The 15,644-nt window shown below is 39.8% G+C and overlaps 1 protein-coding gene across 7 annotated transcripts in view; it reads right to left on the reverse strand.

Moving 5' to 3' along the window:
* Positions 1-15,644, reverse strand: part of DMD (dystrophin) — a 1,714,964-nt gene that overhangs the window by 79,227 nt on the left and 1,620,093 nt on the right. The gene's annotated exons all lie outside the window — the stretch shown is intronic.

Raw genomic sequence — 15,644 nt, forward strand, 5'->3', positions numbered from 1 at the left:
TTTCCCAGTGTGTCCAGCAGATCAATGATCCAGCAAAATGTTTCATGAAGAGAAGGTCAAATTAATTAAGGACACATTGCACATTATATTTGTCTCTTAAAATTCTTAATGCACGTTAACATACTAAAAGCTGAGATGGTTGTCAGTAAAGAAACACATTAAACCTTATTTGACCTCAGAGTTTCCCACACTAATTATTCAGTGATCCCAGGACATTTATCATTTTTTTTTAAGTTATAAGGCTTGTGAACAGAAGGTACTAATGCACTGTTGGGCATGATAAGAAATGCAGTGTTTGGCTGTTTCCAGTGATTCCTCCATTTTGTACTTGTTCATTTGGGATTCGTTTCCTTCCACTTCTGTCAAGGACTTTCCTGTTAGTTTTAGCCCACTGTATAATCTCATCTACATCTTTAAGAATCCTGACTCTTACAGCCAATGAATTAGCCATTCTTCCCAACTCTGTGTAAGTTTTACATTTTAAAATATGTGTTCTGTCTTCACCAAAAAGTCACTAGTGAATATATCCAACAGGCCAAGGTCACACATGGGCCGCACTCTACAGACTGCACCTCTGGTCAACACAAATCCAGAATCCAGCCCTCTCTGGTTGTTGGACTGTCACTCTTTCCAGTTATATTATTATTTAGTCTCTACTGAATGTGTTTCTCCATCTTGTAAACAAAGATACAATGAGAGACTGTGTCAAAAGAACAGCAAGTTTCGGCTACAATATGTCCTATAACAATCTCTCACTCCACTGGTCTACAAACTAAATTTATCAAAATAACCCTTTCGAGCTAAGACAAAAACCATTAAAGAAAGACAGCCAATTGAAAAGCATTGCTAATTCATTCCAATTTAAAACATGGGGTTTATTGTTGCCTAATCTGAACCTATATCTATTTCCCTGACTTAGGTTTAAATGACAGTTTGTTTAATGATAGATTCAAAGACATGCTACAAAGAAAGAATTCAGGCTTAATACAGAAAGCATAATATTAACAGAAAGCTTCTATTCATTCCGGAAGACAAAAAAAAAAAAATCTGACCATGAGTCAGCAACAAATGTAGGTGTCCAAAATAAAGGGGGGGGGGGGAAGACCATGTCTGTGATGTATAATAAAGGCATAGCAAGTATAGTGTGAAGAAATGATCACATTACCCTAAGTACTGTTCAAAGCCTTCTTAGAAAATGGTGTCTAGTTCTGGTGGCTATAGCTGACCCAGAACTTAGAGAAGGCTTGGCAGAAAGGCAGAGCGATAATTAAAGGGTTTGAAAGACCTATGAGAACAGTTTAAGGGAATTGGGATTATTTAGTCATTAAAAAAAACCCAAAAAACACGAGACTGTGCAAGACAGAGTGGCTGAAGGGGTGATTTAATAACAGTTTTCAATTATGTGAATGGCTCTTCCATAGAGGCCTGTGACCAGCTGTTCGATTTCTCCACTGAGGACAGAACAAGAAGAATTTAGGCTGTAACTCATACGGAAGCATTTCCTGATAATGAAAGTTGTTAAAGCATTAGTGTGAATTACCAAGGGAAGCTAGAGAATGTTCTCCTCTTTCAAAATACCATAGATTCTCCTGTGCTTAAAGGCTGGAAATTCTCAAGGTTCTTCCTACCTCCTAAGACGCACGATCCATCATTTTGGCTCTTTTAAAACCACTCGCCTATGCCAACTGACAGCACTGAAGACAAGATATGGGGATTCACATTCTCATTCTGTTTCGATCTTTCATGTTTACTACAAACCATTCTGTATCCTAGTGTTATATTCCCTCTCCTTTTGTCTGGCGATAAAGAAGGGAAGAATTAAAAATCAGGCAAGCATCTCTAAAGAGCTAAAAGAACTGGAACTAAAACCCAGCTAAAATTACATTTTGATCATTCTAGAAAAAAATAAATAGGTTAGTTTGGAATGACAGGAAGTTGCTGAGGTCAAAAGACAGGTATGGTGGCAATGGATTGAGATCATCCTTGTAGGTACCATTATCTGCTGACCTACATATAGGTCTCAGATAGCTTCTCTTGGTATCAAGGATGACCTTGCCCTTGCCCCTGCCCCTAAAGGCCAGTTTCAAACCATCTAAGCAAAAACTCTTAGAATGGGCCATTTAAGCCCTGGATTTTGTTTTGGTTTTTTTTGTTTGTTTGTTTTGGGCAATACCTCCTCTTTCCTCTTTTATGGTGCGCACACACACAAAGCAAGGATATCACACCTCCTTCCACTGTGACAGCCACAGTATGCAAGTATCTTGCATCTCCACTCCTTCTCTCTTGGTCCTCTCCTGTCAGCAACTACCCACAGCATGGAAGCTAGGGAAGGAATCCACTGTAATTACTGCTGCTGCCTTACAGCAGATGGCAGGGTGGCTTTATACAGATGTCATCTTAACAACATACAAAGACAGTTAAAGGGGGGACTTCTCTGGTGGTCCAGTGGGTAAGATTCCACGTTCCCAATGCAGGGGGCCCAGGTTCGATCCCCAGTCAGGGAACTAAATCCTGCATGCATGCCGCAACTAAGAGTCCGCATGCTGCAACTAAGAAGTCCACATGCCGCAACTAAAGATCCCGCATGCTGCAACTAAGAGCCGGCATGCTACAATGAAGATCCCGCGTGCCACAACTAAGACCCGGCGCAGCCAAAATAAATAAATAAATAAATAAATAAATAAATAAATATTAAAAACAAAACAAAACAAAACAGTTAAAGGAATCCCAGAATCCCAGTATCTGGAATTTCTAGCCAAGGGATGTAATTACCAATATAATAATTTCAAAGGACATTACGTGGCAAGTTGGGAGTTAGGGGATTTGCCAGGGTTCAGAATAACTTTTGGGTTTCTTTCCCGTTGTGCTTTCCATAAACCCTTAGGAACTCAAGGGCCAGGCTCTGAATGGCTACCAGGGTGTCAACCTGAATATTTACTTTTCTCTCAGGCTAACAGTATCAGTTCATGGACACAGAAGAAATGCAATGGCAAGGTTTCTCAGCAAGCCCCATACTCCAACTGCCAAAAACACATACAACATATTTTTAAGAGAAGGTAACTGGCATCGCAATTGTCAGGCTTTTGAAAAACCATGTCAATCCTTAATAAACCGAAAAAGCTTAGTATAGAGAAAAGTAAACATTATGTAAGAGACTGTACCCAGTAGTTCTCAGATGATAAAAAGGAACCACCTTTTGCTCTGGAAACAATACTTGTCTAAACCTCCTTCGTTTCTCTCCTAGGTTGCAGGTTATTTAAAGACAGGAACTATGTTTCTACACCTTCCATGAAGGTTTGCTGAATTGAACGATGGGTGGGAATTAAACTGTGATCACGATAATTAAAAGGAAGGATTATAATACCTGAATGAGGTTAGAATAAAAAAAAATACTGCCTACTCATCCTGAAGAGCAAAAAAAAAAAAAAAAAAAAAAAAAGAAAAAAACTCATAAGGGTTGTCTAAGGAATAGAAGACAAAATAAGTACATTCTCAAATGCCCAGTTTACTTTTAAATAGTTTTTAAAGTAAATGGCCTCTGTTGGTTTGTCTGTTACAGTATCACACGCAAAAGGCTAATCCATAGTCTATTTCTGGATTTGGAGGGTATATTTAGAATGATCTGGCTTAAAATGTAGGAAGATGCAAAATTTATACTGGGGGCCTGAAGGGAACCTCACAGGCAGGCAGCCATGCTCAAGGTCAGAGACAATTCTGTTCCTCAGAGGACATCTGACAACGTCTAGAGACGTTTTTGGTTGTCACAACTGGGGTACAGAGACAGGTCAGGATCCTGCTAAACATCCAACAATGCACAGAACAGCCCCCTACAACAAAGAATCTTCCAGGCCAAAGTGTCAGTAGTGCCAAGATTGAGAAACCTTGCCCGAACGTTAACACCTTACATGGCCATGGTTCATGTGTCAAAACTAAGAAACCAACATGGGTCCACTCTGATTAACTAAATGCTACAGGGCACCTAACAGGCAGGCAGCTATCCTCTACAACACAGAAGCTGAGAAGCTACGATAGGCCTGTTCAATTACTGATTGGTAGAGAACTGCTACATTGGTTAACACGTTGTGGACAGAGAAATGAGATGTCATTTCACACCTGTTAGAATGGTTATCATCAAGAAGACAAGAGATAAGCATTGGTGAGGCTGGAGAAAAGGGAACCCCTGTGCACTGTTGGTGGGAATGTAAATTGGTTTAGCCATTATGGAAAACATTATGGAGGTTCCTCAAAAAATTAAAAATAGATCTACCATGGGATCCAGCAACTGCACTTCTAGGTATAGATCCAAAGGAAACGAAAACAGGATATTGAAGAAATATCTGTACTCCCATGTTCACTGCAGCATTATTCACAATAGCCAAGACTTGGAAACAACCTAAGTGTCTGTCAATGGATGAATGGATAAAAAAAGATGTGGTGTGCATATATACAGTAGAATATCATTCATTCAGCCATGAGAAAGAAGGAAATCTTGCCATTTTTGACAATATAGAAGGACCTTGAGGGTGTTATGCTAAGTGAGATAACTCAGACAGAGAAAGACAAATATGTATGGTATCACTTATATGTGGAATCTAAAAAAGCCGAACTCCCCAAAACAGAGTAGAATGGTGGTTATTAGAGGCTGAGGGTAGGGGAATTGGGGAGATTATCCACTTACAGCTAGTAGATAAATAAGTCTTGGAGATCTAATGCACAGCACGGTGATTATAGTCAACAATACTGTATTATAAACTTCAAAGTTGCTAAGAGACTAGATCTCAATTGTTCTCACCACAAAAGAGAAACGGTAATTCTGTGACGTGGGAGAGCTGTTAGCTAACACTAGGGTGGTACTTATATTGCAATATACGTGTCAAATCAACACGTTGTACATTAACCTATAAAATCTTATATGTCAATTATACCTCAATAAAAAATTTTTAAGGTTGTACATTAAACTTATACCATGTTATATGTCAATTATACCTCAATTTTTAAAATTTTAAGCTAAAAATATATTTACATGTTGTGGAGAGAGGAAAGAAAAAGGACTGATAAATTTAAAAAGCCCAAACTGGAAGTAACAAGGGAACATGCTAAAATCGTAGACCCTGATTTGAAATCGGGTTGCTTTTCAAATAGAAACTCTATGCAATGTATTTCATGACAAATAACAGAAATTTATTTATTCATGGCAAATAATTAACCAAAGCAAGGTTAAGGCAGTCAGCTAGTACAAGAGTGTGTGTGTGTGTGTATGTGTGTGTGTACATGTGTGAGTGTATGTTTTCATTTCTTTACTAGAGTTCCTGCCCATTTCGAAGAAAAATAATAAGTAAATTTATAAATATTGCATGCATTCATATGCATGAATAGAATTTCCAAACATTCTTATTGACAGAAATTTATGGAGAATACTGGGGACAAACCACAGATTTTTTAAAAAGGTTAATCTCTCCTTCCTGGCCATTTTCATCTGCTGTTTTCACTAGTAAAATGTTCCCTTCATAAATCCAAATAATCCTTTCAATATCGCTGCCATTGTTAATAGGTTATAGCATTAATAGCTGACAACCCAACTTTTCTGGCCCTGATTGTAAAAAGCCCTAGTGTTTGGAAAGATTTTCTGAATTCAAATTGATCAAAACTGTTTTGTGAATTACAGTCTGTACACAAAGATTTAGAAGTACAAAGAGAATGGCTAGCCAGGGTCAGACGGTATAGGACAGGCAGTTCCTGACTGTTCCCTGAGCTGTTATTACGATTTCTTTAACAACCTCTAAATCTACCAAGGGCATCAGTGGAATATTTTACATAAGAGAGAAGTCTGCACTAGCAACGAACATAAAAGGAGGAACAAGTTGTAAAGAATATTAATGACTCTTCTTCCAAACAATCCCAATTTTTATGAAAATCAAATGAGTGATAAAAAAATCTGCTATAAAACTATACGAAACCTGCATGTAACAAAACAGAAGGAAAGTGGCATTTTGATCATCTTAGACATAAGATCCTTGTGTCTTACCTCTGAGTTGTTGAGGAAACTATAGTGTAGGGGCACCAGGGATCATTTATATGAGGCTCCACACAATGATTTTTCACATCTTGTTCTTAGTCTACGCTACTTCTATTCAGAGAACAGTTGGTCTCACGTGAAAGGCCACACTATACATATAAGACTGTTTTCTATATCCTGTATCTCTGTTACAAGAATTGTTACCCAGAAGATCAGGTAAGACTTGGCTGATAATGACCAAGCTTTAAAGTATGTACAGTAATCCATATCCCTTTCTGCCTTTTCCATTTACAACACTTAGCATATAATCAAAGAAACCTGGGGATAAGTAACTCTTGAGATAATCTGTTTCACTTGATGTTACAGATGAAAAAAGGCTCAAAGAGGAAACAGCTCAAGATCATCTATTATTTTAAGACTAAAATATGGATGCCTAAAGGAGTTTTTAAAGAAGGGTGGACAAAAGTGATTTCCGATGGGAACATACAAGGCTGATCTCCAAAATCTTTTGAATCTTTAACTTGTCCAAGAGTACGAGAGGCTCTGATATCTAAATATGGCCTGCCTGAGACAATGCCCAGGTACCAATCTTGAACTGAATTCTATGCTGGTCTACTGAGAGCTACATGAAGATACAACTGAATATTCAATAAGCACTGAGATAAATGCATACTCTTATCTCTTCTGATCGGCTCCTTTCCTCCTTCTTTTTGACATTACGTGTCCTTCCTCCTACCGTTAGATGCTATGACATATACGAGCTACATGGACTGACAGGTGCCAGGTTAACATAAATTGAGGTAGCAAAAGGGAAAAAAGAAACAGAAAAGCCTATGAGTTTCTCAATCCTCATTAGCACATAACTCAGGTTATATGACTTGGTCCCACAAAAGAGTTGGCTGATATGGAAATGTATTTATCAGACACATGCTTACATTGTTATGGGGGAAAAGGACGGTTAATTCCATGCACTGGCGTTTTAAGCAATGTCATGGCAAAAATAGTACCCAAAAGCAGCTCAGTCAGGAGAAGTCCCATTCTCTCTACACGCAAAATCACCCTGGGTGTCCATGGTGATACTCAGAAAAAGAGAGGGGAAAAGTGGGAGCTCTGTTACAGAAGAAAACCAGCTAATACGCGCAGAAAGAATGGTAGAATGAGAAAACCACTATTAGGCAACCACTAATGTAATCACTGAATTAGAAAAGGATCATCAATGGACGCTAAAACCATAGGGTGAAAGGCTGTAGAGGAATAGGACGCTCACAAGCGCTCAAAATATCACAAAAATGACTTTCTAATTACAAAGGGAAAAAGATACTTTTACAATGGAAATATCCGACACCACCTTACCATTCTTAGCATTACTGATAAGAACCAAGTGTCATTTTGTCCCTCCAGTTGTGATGTAGTGGGAAAGACACAGCAGCGCCTCTATCGTCCTCTTACCAAAACAAAAAAATTCAACCTGAATCTAATCCAAAGAAACAACCAGAAAAATCCAGAATATGGGACATTCTTAAGAAAGCTGCCTGGACTCTTCAAAAATGTCAATATCATGAATGAAAAAAACAAAAAATGCTGGGAGACTGTTCAGATTAAGTGAAAGTACAGAGGCATGACAAGCCAATGAAAGACAAAGACCTTGACTGGATCCTGGAAGAAAACTACCAGAAATAAGAAACATTCCGAAGCCATGGGGACATTTCAATGTGGACTGCATGCTAGATGGTATTACTGACTTAATGTTAAATTTGTGTGTGGCAACAGTATTGCAGTTATGCAGGAGAAAGTCTTTTTTTGAAACAAGATATATGGTGAAATGTTCAGGGGTTTATGTTTTATGGTATGATGGCCTTTTACCTTTAAATGGTAAAGGGGAAAGATGTGTCTGTGTGTGTAGATTCAAATACACACATACATGGGAAAAGTGAAATGTAAATGGGGCAAAACGCTAACCAGGGGTTGGACAGATGTACGAGACATACAGGTGTTGATCATACTATCCTTTCAACTCTTCTTTATATTTGAAATTTTTTCAAAATAAAACACTGGTTGGAAACCATTGTTTCTTACCAAGCACCCCTTCCTGGGGGAGGGCAAGGAAGGCAAGAGTGTAAGGAACTGTGGGAACTGTGAAAGGGGAGGGGGAAATGCATTAATACCAATGGTATAAAATGTGAAAAACTCTTCAGAACTAGTTTTCTCGCAAAACACAAACCTAACACCAAACTGATGTCCTCCCTGTTCTCTTAGCTTCATTGCTCTAATGTGTCCCCTCATATACTCGGCCGAGATGTGCTTTCCCCAGATACCCGACTATGAATTTTCAGCCATAAATACTAGTTTAAGAAGCCCAACATTACCAGAAACTTTCTTGTTTGAAATAAGGATTGAGAGGTCCACAGTTGTGTTCATGAGACAAGAAGAAGTAAAAGGCTTCCCATAACTGCTGTCTTGGGTAGAAATCAAGTATTTTATTTAAAGTTCTGAAGATAATGAGCAGGTTGGAGGCCAGCAGTCACTGCTCTAAATATTAATCAGGACTCTGAATCACCCATTAAAGATAAAATAAGCCCAAACAATAACACACAGTGATTATCCACTCTTCATTTACATGTTCAAGGACAACTGTCCTGACCTCAGGCTTTCCACTCCACCTGACTAATAAACCAATTAACACCATGGCTCCAGGGAACAGAAGCATAATTTTTAAATCTATGCAAACCTGTAAGTTATTAATTTATGCTAGAGAGTTCTTATTTAACAGAAAACTTTCACAGGTACATGGTAGAGCACATATATCTGCCTGTAGATATCATGGAATATCTTTTCTCAAGTAGGTATCAGGACAAATTATGCTCAAGTACAAGACAGCACATTAACTCTTCCACTGCTGCCTCCTACAATCATTTAAAATCCAGTTCAGGAAGAGGCAAAAGTATAGGAACAGAATACAGAGTAGTGGTTTCCAGAGACTGGGAGCAGGCAGGATGACAACAAAACAAGAGGGAATTTTAGGGGTGATGGAAATGTTCTGTCTTGATTGTAGTGGTGATGACAAAACTATATGTCTAAACTCAGAGAAGTGAACACTGGAACAGACTGTACTGTATTTTTTTAATGTAGCTTAAAAAAAAAGCTAATTAGAAATTTTTTTTTTTTACTATTTTTTCAAATGCCCTCCCCCAAAACCCAAAGCAAACAAAAAAAACCCTTTAGCTGTTAGTATATCAAGACACCCTGGATAAACAGATAAGGGTATCCCAGGAAGAAGTTTTGCACTTCCCTTCATCTTAAATAATCTTCGTAGAAAGACAGATTTTTTAAAAAAATCCAACTTACAAGCCAGTGACAAACATGGGAAAAAAGAAAATGGTAAATGTTGAACTCATATTTCCTTGTTTCTCTGAGCTTTGTGGGTAAGTATCAGTTTGAGTTAGAATTAATGGTGAACTGATCAAAGGGAGTCCAGAATACACTTCCAACTAAAAGCATGGCTCTCAAAAAAAAAAAGGTTTTTTTCATTAGCACCTCTGCCTCAGCTTTTGTAGGAAAGGGGGAAGAGGGGAGGGGAAGGGAGGGGAAGGGAGGGGAAGGGAGGGGAGGGGAGGGGAGGGGAGGGGAGGGGAGGGGAGGGGAGGGGAGGGGAGGGGAGGGGAGGGGAGGGGAGGGGAGGGGAGGGGAGGGGAGGGGAGGGGAGGGGAGGGGAGGGGAGGGGAGGGGAGGGGAGGGGAGGGGAGGGGAGGGGAGGGGAGGGGAGGGGAGGGGAGGGGAGGGAGGAAAATTTGCTCCTAACAAAGACTTCTGCTCTAGAAGGGTAAAAAGGAGAAACAGAATGACATGTGCTTTTCCTTAGCAGTAAGTGTATAAATGAAACAGGTTTCAACTCCAACACAAACCTATCTTTGAAACACTGGTGAAGAAAATATCTACCGCTCCACATGGAGAACTTAACCGCATAAACCACGGCATAATTATGAAGGTAAACCACCACAGCTTATAGTCAAAATAGAAAAGAATAGCAACTGAAAACCAATAGTGAACTCCCGACAATGCTGATAATACCCTGATAAAAGGTCTTTCCCAAAAATTTGCAGGAATTCTGTCCACGAGCAGGCCCAGTAGGAGCTCGGTGATGCTACCTCTACTTATACATACCAAGCCCTAGTAACTTATATCGTAGTTATTAGTGAGTATCCATCAATCCAAACGGGTGTAAAAAGAATGTCCATAAGACCAAAGGGCCCATATTTTTTTTTTTTGAAGGAACATCTTTATTTTATTTTGTTTTTTTAGGCCGCGCCATACAGGCATGCGGGATCTTAGTTCCCCGACCAGGGATCGAACCCGCGCCCCCTGCAGTGGAAGCGCGGAATCTTAACAACTGGACCGCCAGGGAAGTCCCAAAAGGGCCCATAACGGCCAAAGGAAACCTAGGCAAAGCGGAATTTTTAGGAGTTATTTTAGGGATGGGAAATATAAAATGTGATCAATTGGCATGAGGAATGCTGTCAAACTGGTTAAGAAGTGTGTTGGCATGGTACTTTAACACCATCTCAAGAGTCTCTAAAATCTAATCTACAGATGCTGGGTTATGGATAAAAGGAACTGTTAATCTTGGTGGGCTATTCTCATGTTAAAATACACTTTAGATAATCATAACTAACGCTCAGTAAGTACCTACTATGTGCCCACCACTCTAAGTGCCCTGCCTCTATTAGCTCACTTAATCCTCACAACTGCTCCAGGAGCTTAGGGGCCAGGAAGGTCAAGAAATGTGCCCAAGGTTGCACACCCAGCAAATAGCAGACCTGGGATTTGAACCTGGGCAGTCAGCTTCAGGGCCTATGTGCTTAACCACTCTGCCACTCACTACTCCAGATGTCCTGGAATGATTTACTATTTACACACACACACACACACACACACACACACACACACACCTTGTTCTCGACAGTTGAGGTGGTAATTTATTCCCATTTCTGTATCATTCTATATTACAGCAACTGTGCACAGATGATATTCATTTTTGTCAGAGGAATATAAAAACTCATAAGACAGATGAAAAAGCAACTTATTCATTTTGAATGCATGAATACAACAGGAGGCAGAAAACAGATGTAGAATAAACAGATTTTGGCACACAAGCTCTTGTAGGTGAAGCATATTGAATATAAAGTTGGTACACTCGATTCTGTCTAAACAATAAGGTCCTTAAAATGTTTACAGAAGAAAATACTACAAAGACTATCAGGGGGAGGGGTGAAGGGAGTACCTCTCAGGGCACTGCCAAATACCAATTTACAGATACATGACTCTTTTCTGGAGTCACTTTTAAAAACGTAAAGTTTTGCCCACCTAAGAGGAAATATTATTTCATTTCATTTGGAAGTAGACTAGACACCTGAAATTGGGATTAGAGTATTTTAAATAAAGATCATAGTGTGTGTGTACACATGTGTGTTGGGGTACGTGAAGGAGTGTTCATTTAGCCATATATCCTATTATAACCTAAAATTCATATAAAGGATCATGCTAACACTTTCTTCGTTCAGTCTAATATTTGAACTGGTTAAAGCCATTTACTTCTACTCAGATGGTTTAGCAGAAGGAAATGCTGGCTCGGAACATAGGGAACTTGGGCCTGATGTCTAGTTCTGACATAAATATAATTGCCGAATGTAGAAAATATTCACTCTGCCTCTCTGGGTTTCAGTTTTCTCATCTGAAAAAGGAGAGATGGGGACAATCTCTCAAGTTCCTTCGGGCAGTCTGTTGACTCACTGCCAGGGCAGACCTGGCCTTGCGGAGGTCATAAGGATCAATCTGTTCTGTTAACAGGGAAGATTCCATGGAATATGAAAGCAGATCAACCCGATGATGCATTAATTGAAGCTGTATTTCCAAAACAAACTAGTTTCAAATCTTTACTTCTACTACTGCCCAAAAGAGTCATTTTCCCAGTACACGTGTTGACTGCCATATGCTTCTAATGTAGAAACATATCCTGTTGCCTCCTTTAATATCAGTGAAGATACTACTGTCAAATCCATACGTTTATAGTGAATTTTCCCCTTTAAAATCCACAGATATGACTTCATTTCCTGGCCTCATGGATAATTCCTTGATGGACCTATACTGATTTTTAAATAGGCAAAGCATTTTCTTTGGACTTGGCAATTTCCTTTTCTCTTTCTTTTAAAAAGTTTTTGGGGTTTTTTTCCCAATTTTTAAAAATTGTGGTAAGATACATATACCATAAAATTTACTATCTTAACCGTTTTTAAGTGGATAGTTCAATGGTATTAAGTATATACATACTGTTGTGCAACCATCACCGCCACCCATCTCCAGATGGGCTGAGGAAAGCTATAAAAAGATCACCCAGCTAGCACTGCACGTGCAAACACTGCTCTCCTCCTGTCCCTGCCAGGCCCTTGTCTGAGCCAGAAGCCGACACTTTCCTAACTGTACCGACCTGAAAAGAAGGAAGTTTTCTAGTCGGTGACAAAAAAAAAAAGGAAATAAAAAGACTATAGTCTGAAGTCAACTTCTCCTTCTGTGATGCAGGGAATGTATTTGTAGGAGAAACAAGTACTTTCCTGCCGTTCATTTCCTTAGGCTGGTAGAAAGAACAGCCTTTGAGCACAAGCTTGCTGAAGGAACCAGCCCGGCCCCATTCCCAAGGTCTTATGCTTCAAACAAAGGGCAGGGGGCATTTTCACTCCTGTTATCTTTCCCTACAGCAAACATTGAATTTTCATGCATGCTGCATGGTTTCCGAAAGGCAAGGTGACAGCCAGAGCTCCTGGCTGAGGAAAAGCCCGCCAGGGCTAGGACGCCAGTTCCGAAGGAAGAATTCACAATGGATCTGTTCAAGCAGACTGCCAATTCCTACCAAGTAGAGAGGGCCCCCAAATCTGAGTAATATAAACCTCGCCCGGCTCTGTACCCACAGGACGTGCACCCCAGCCTTTTAGCAACATCCAATTTGCCAACGCTCAGTGTCTTAAAATGAGGATTCCTCTTCTCCCCAACTCTCCTATGTTCCCTGTTTTGTTATGGCATCATGTATTCTAGCAGAGACCCAGAAAAAAAATGCCTGTTATTTCACCTTGGGAAGCTGGAGAGCCTTAAAATAAAAAAATGCATATTTGGGGATGAGGAGGAAAATGGGGGGGGGAGGGGAGGCGTCCGCTCTGGAGTAGGAATCACACTCTTCCACCAGTTGAGGAAATGCAGGGGCGCTGATAAATTGTTCATCTATTAAAACAACAATAAAAACAACCCCCCAACCTGCTAATTCTATTCTCCTCAAAGGGTTTGGGAAGATTAAATGAGAGAACTGTGTGAACAAAAGTAAAATATTACCATCAGTAGCAGTAGTAACAGTATTATTTACAAGCATGGTCAGTACAAATGGTAGGGAGAAGCTGTTACTTGGTAGTAAAAGCAAACCGTGGGCAGCTACGGAAACAGATCAGGAAAGGTTTGAGAGTTAAGTAGAGAAATTAGGATTTATTCAGTGGACCGTGAAAAGAAACTGAAGATTTCGAAGGACGGTGTCATACAGTGAATACGTTTCTCTAAAACCAGTATGAGAGCGGTGAGACTGACGAAAGGCACCAGGGGGTCTAGAGGAGGCTTGCTAGGAAGACAGTGCAATAATCTGTCTATGCAAGTGATGAGAAGGCCTGAAAATAGCGTATGAGTGGCAATGAATAGGAATCAAACAAAAGATGTTTCTTTCCCTTAAAAAGAAAAGTTAGCACTTTACTATTTTTTTTTTCTAATTCTAAATGTTCAAAGAAGAAAATCTGGAAAATACAAAAGAGTAGGGAAAAAACCCCGTCCTGTTACCACTGTTAATATCTTGATGGATTTCCCCCCAATCTCACAAAAGACCTTTCTGAGAGCTTGGAGACTGGCTAGCCAGGATGCGTTCAATCACTATGCCATCAGGTAGTGGACTGAGTTCAAAGTTCTGATGCTGAGAAGAGAGTGTAGCTGTCACAGGGGCAGGGACGGAGCGAAACAAGAGGAAGCAGGTGAGTGAAGAAGGCAAGCATCCCGCAAGAGAACGCAACAGGCTGTCGTGGAACAGACCTGGCTCCTGACAAGAGGACGGCACGACGGAAAGTAGAGTTTCTGTTCAGCAGCCCCTTGTCCCGACAACCAAGTTCAAGAGGCTAGAGCTTACTTATTCCCACCACAAAAGAGAAATGGTAATTATATGATGTGATGGCGCTAACTACTGCTACAATGGCAATCATATTACAATATATAAATGTATCAAATCAACATGTTGTACACCTTAAATTTACACCATGTTATATGTCAGATACATAAAAAAAAAAAAAAAAAGACAGAGAGAGCCAGAGTCTGCAGTGAGGGTGACGGTGGCTGCAGCACCAGCAGTTCCACGAGGCGACAGGACAATGGCTCCAGTGGCCCTGAGGCCAGCCCGCCTGACTTTGCAGCAGGAACCGTCTCTCAATAGAGATGGCTGTCGGCAGGTTCGCGCTCTGACCGTTACTCTCAACCTCAGTCACAGGACACACACAACTGTGTATACATGTATATACGAACACGTGTGTGTGTACGTGTGTGTGTGTGTGTGTGGTTTCACAAATAGAAAGTAAAAAAGTCACTGAAACTTGACTAAAGAGAAAACGCTTCAGAAAAAAAATTAAGTCACTGCAAGTTGTTTTATAATAGGATTTTGAAAAAAATGGATCTGGACTATTTGTGGCCATTAATATTCATGGTGTGAAAGTTACTTGTGTCTACGTTCTGGAGTAGAAATGTTAACGCAGCAACGTGTAAGAAAAAACCCAGAGGAAGTGACAGTCTATTCACGTTTTGGGAGATTTGAGTATGAGGTGAAAAAATGCATTTATTTCTCCACATCTGTTTTACTTTTATAGCCAATTTGCCATAATTTTGGCAAAACAATCCAAACAGTATATCCAATGCTACATTAAGTGGCCTTATTATGTGTGCATTTATTTACTCTGCCTAGTGAACTATTAAATGAATGCTAAAACTGCTCTAAATATCTAAATATTCACAATGTTCTGCCCAGAAGGCCTTCTATGGTTTTATCCTAGTCTGTGGTCAGACTACATATAGGTCTAACCCAGTTATTTGTACAACTAGCTCTATCGGTAATGAGATTACCATGGATGGATAGAGAAACTCCATACAAGAAAAATAGTTCTTAGCATTTGAAAAACAACATAAGAACACTGTGAATAATGTAACACTCCAAATATCTCATTCCTTCAGTGCTGGTGGCACTACAAACAACTTTTGACAAAAATCCATCTGGTAATATGTATCAAAACCACAAAACTGTTTATATCTGGTAATCCCATCTCTGAGAATTTATCCTAAGGGAAAAACTTGCATCAAAGAAAAGAGCTAACTACATAAAGATGTTCACTGCAGCATTATCTATCTTACCAAAAAAGAGAACAAACTAAATGGCTATCAACGGAGCACTGAGGCACTTGGGAGCAAGAGGGTATTTCTGGGGACACTGATTATGGTGTGGAAAAGGCACTGGGGCAGGATACGAAAGAGAATGGACAGGAGTGTGTGCAGCTAGTGACAGACATTAGCA

This window comes from Eubalaena glacialis, chromosome X (genome assembly GCF_028564815.1).
Source record: "Eubalaena glacialis isolate mEubGla1 chromosome X, mEubGla1.1.hap2.+ XY, whole genome shotgun sequence".
NCBI classification, from domain to species: Eukaryota; Metazoa; Chordata; class Mammalia; order Artiodactyla; family Balaenidae; genus Eubalaena; species Eubalaena glacialis.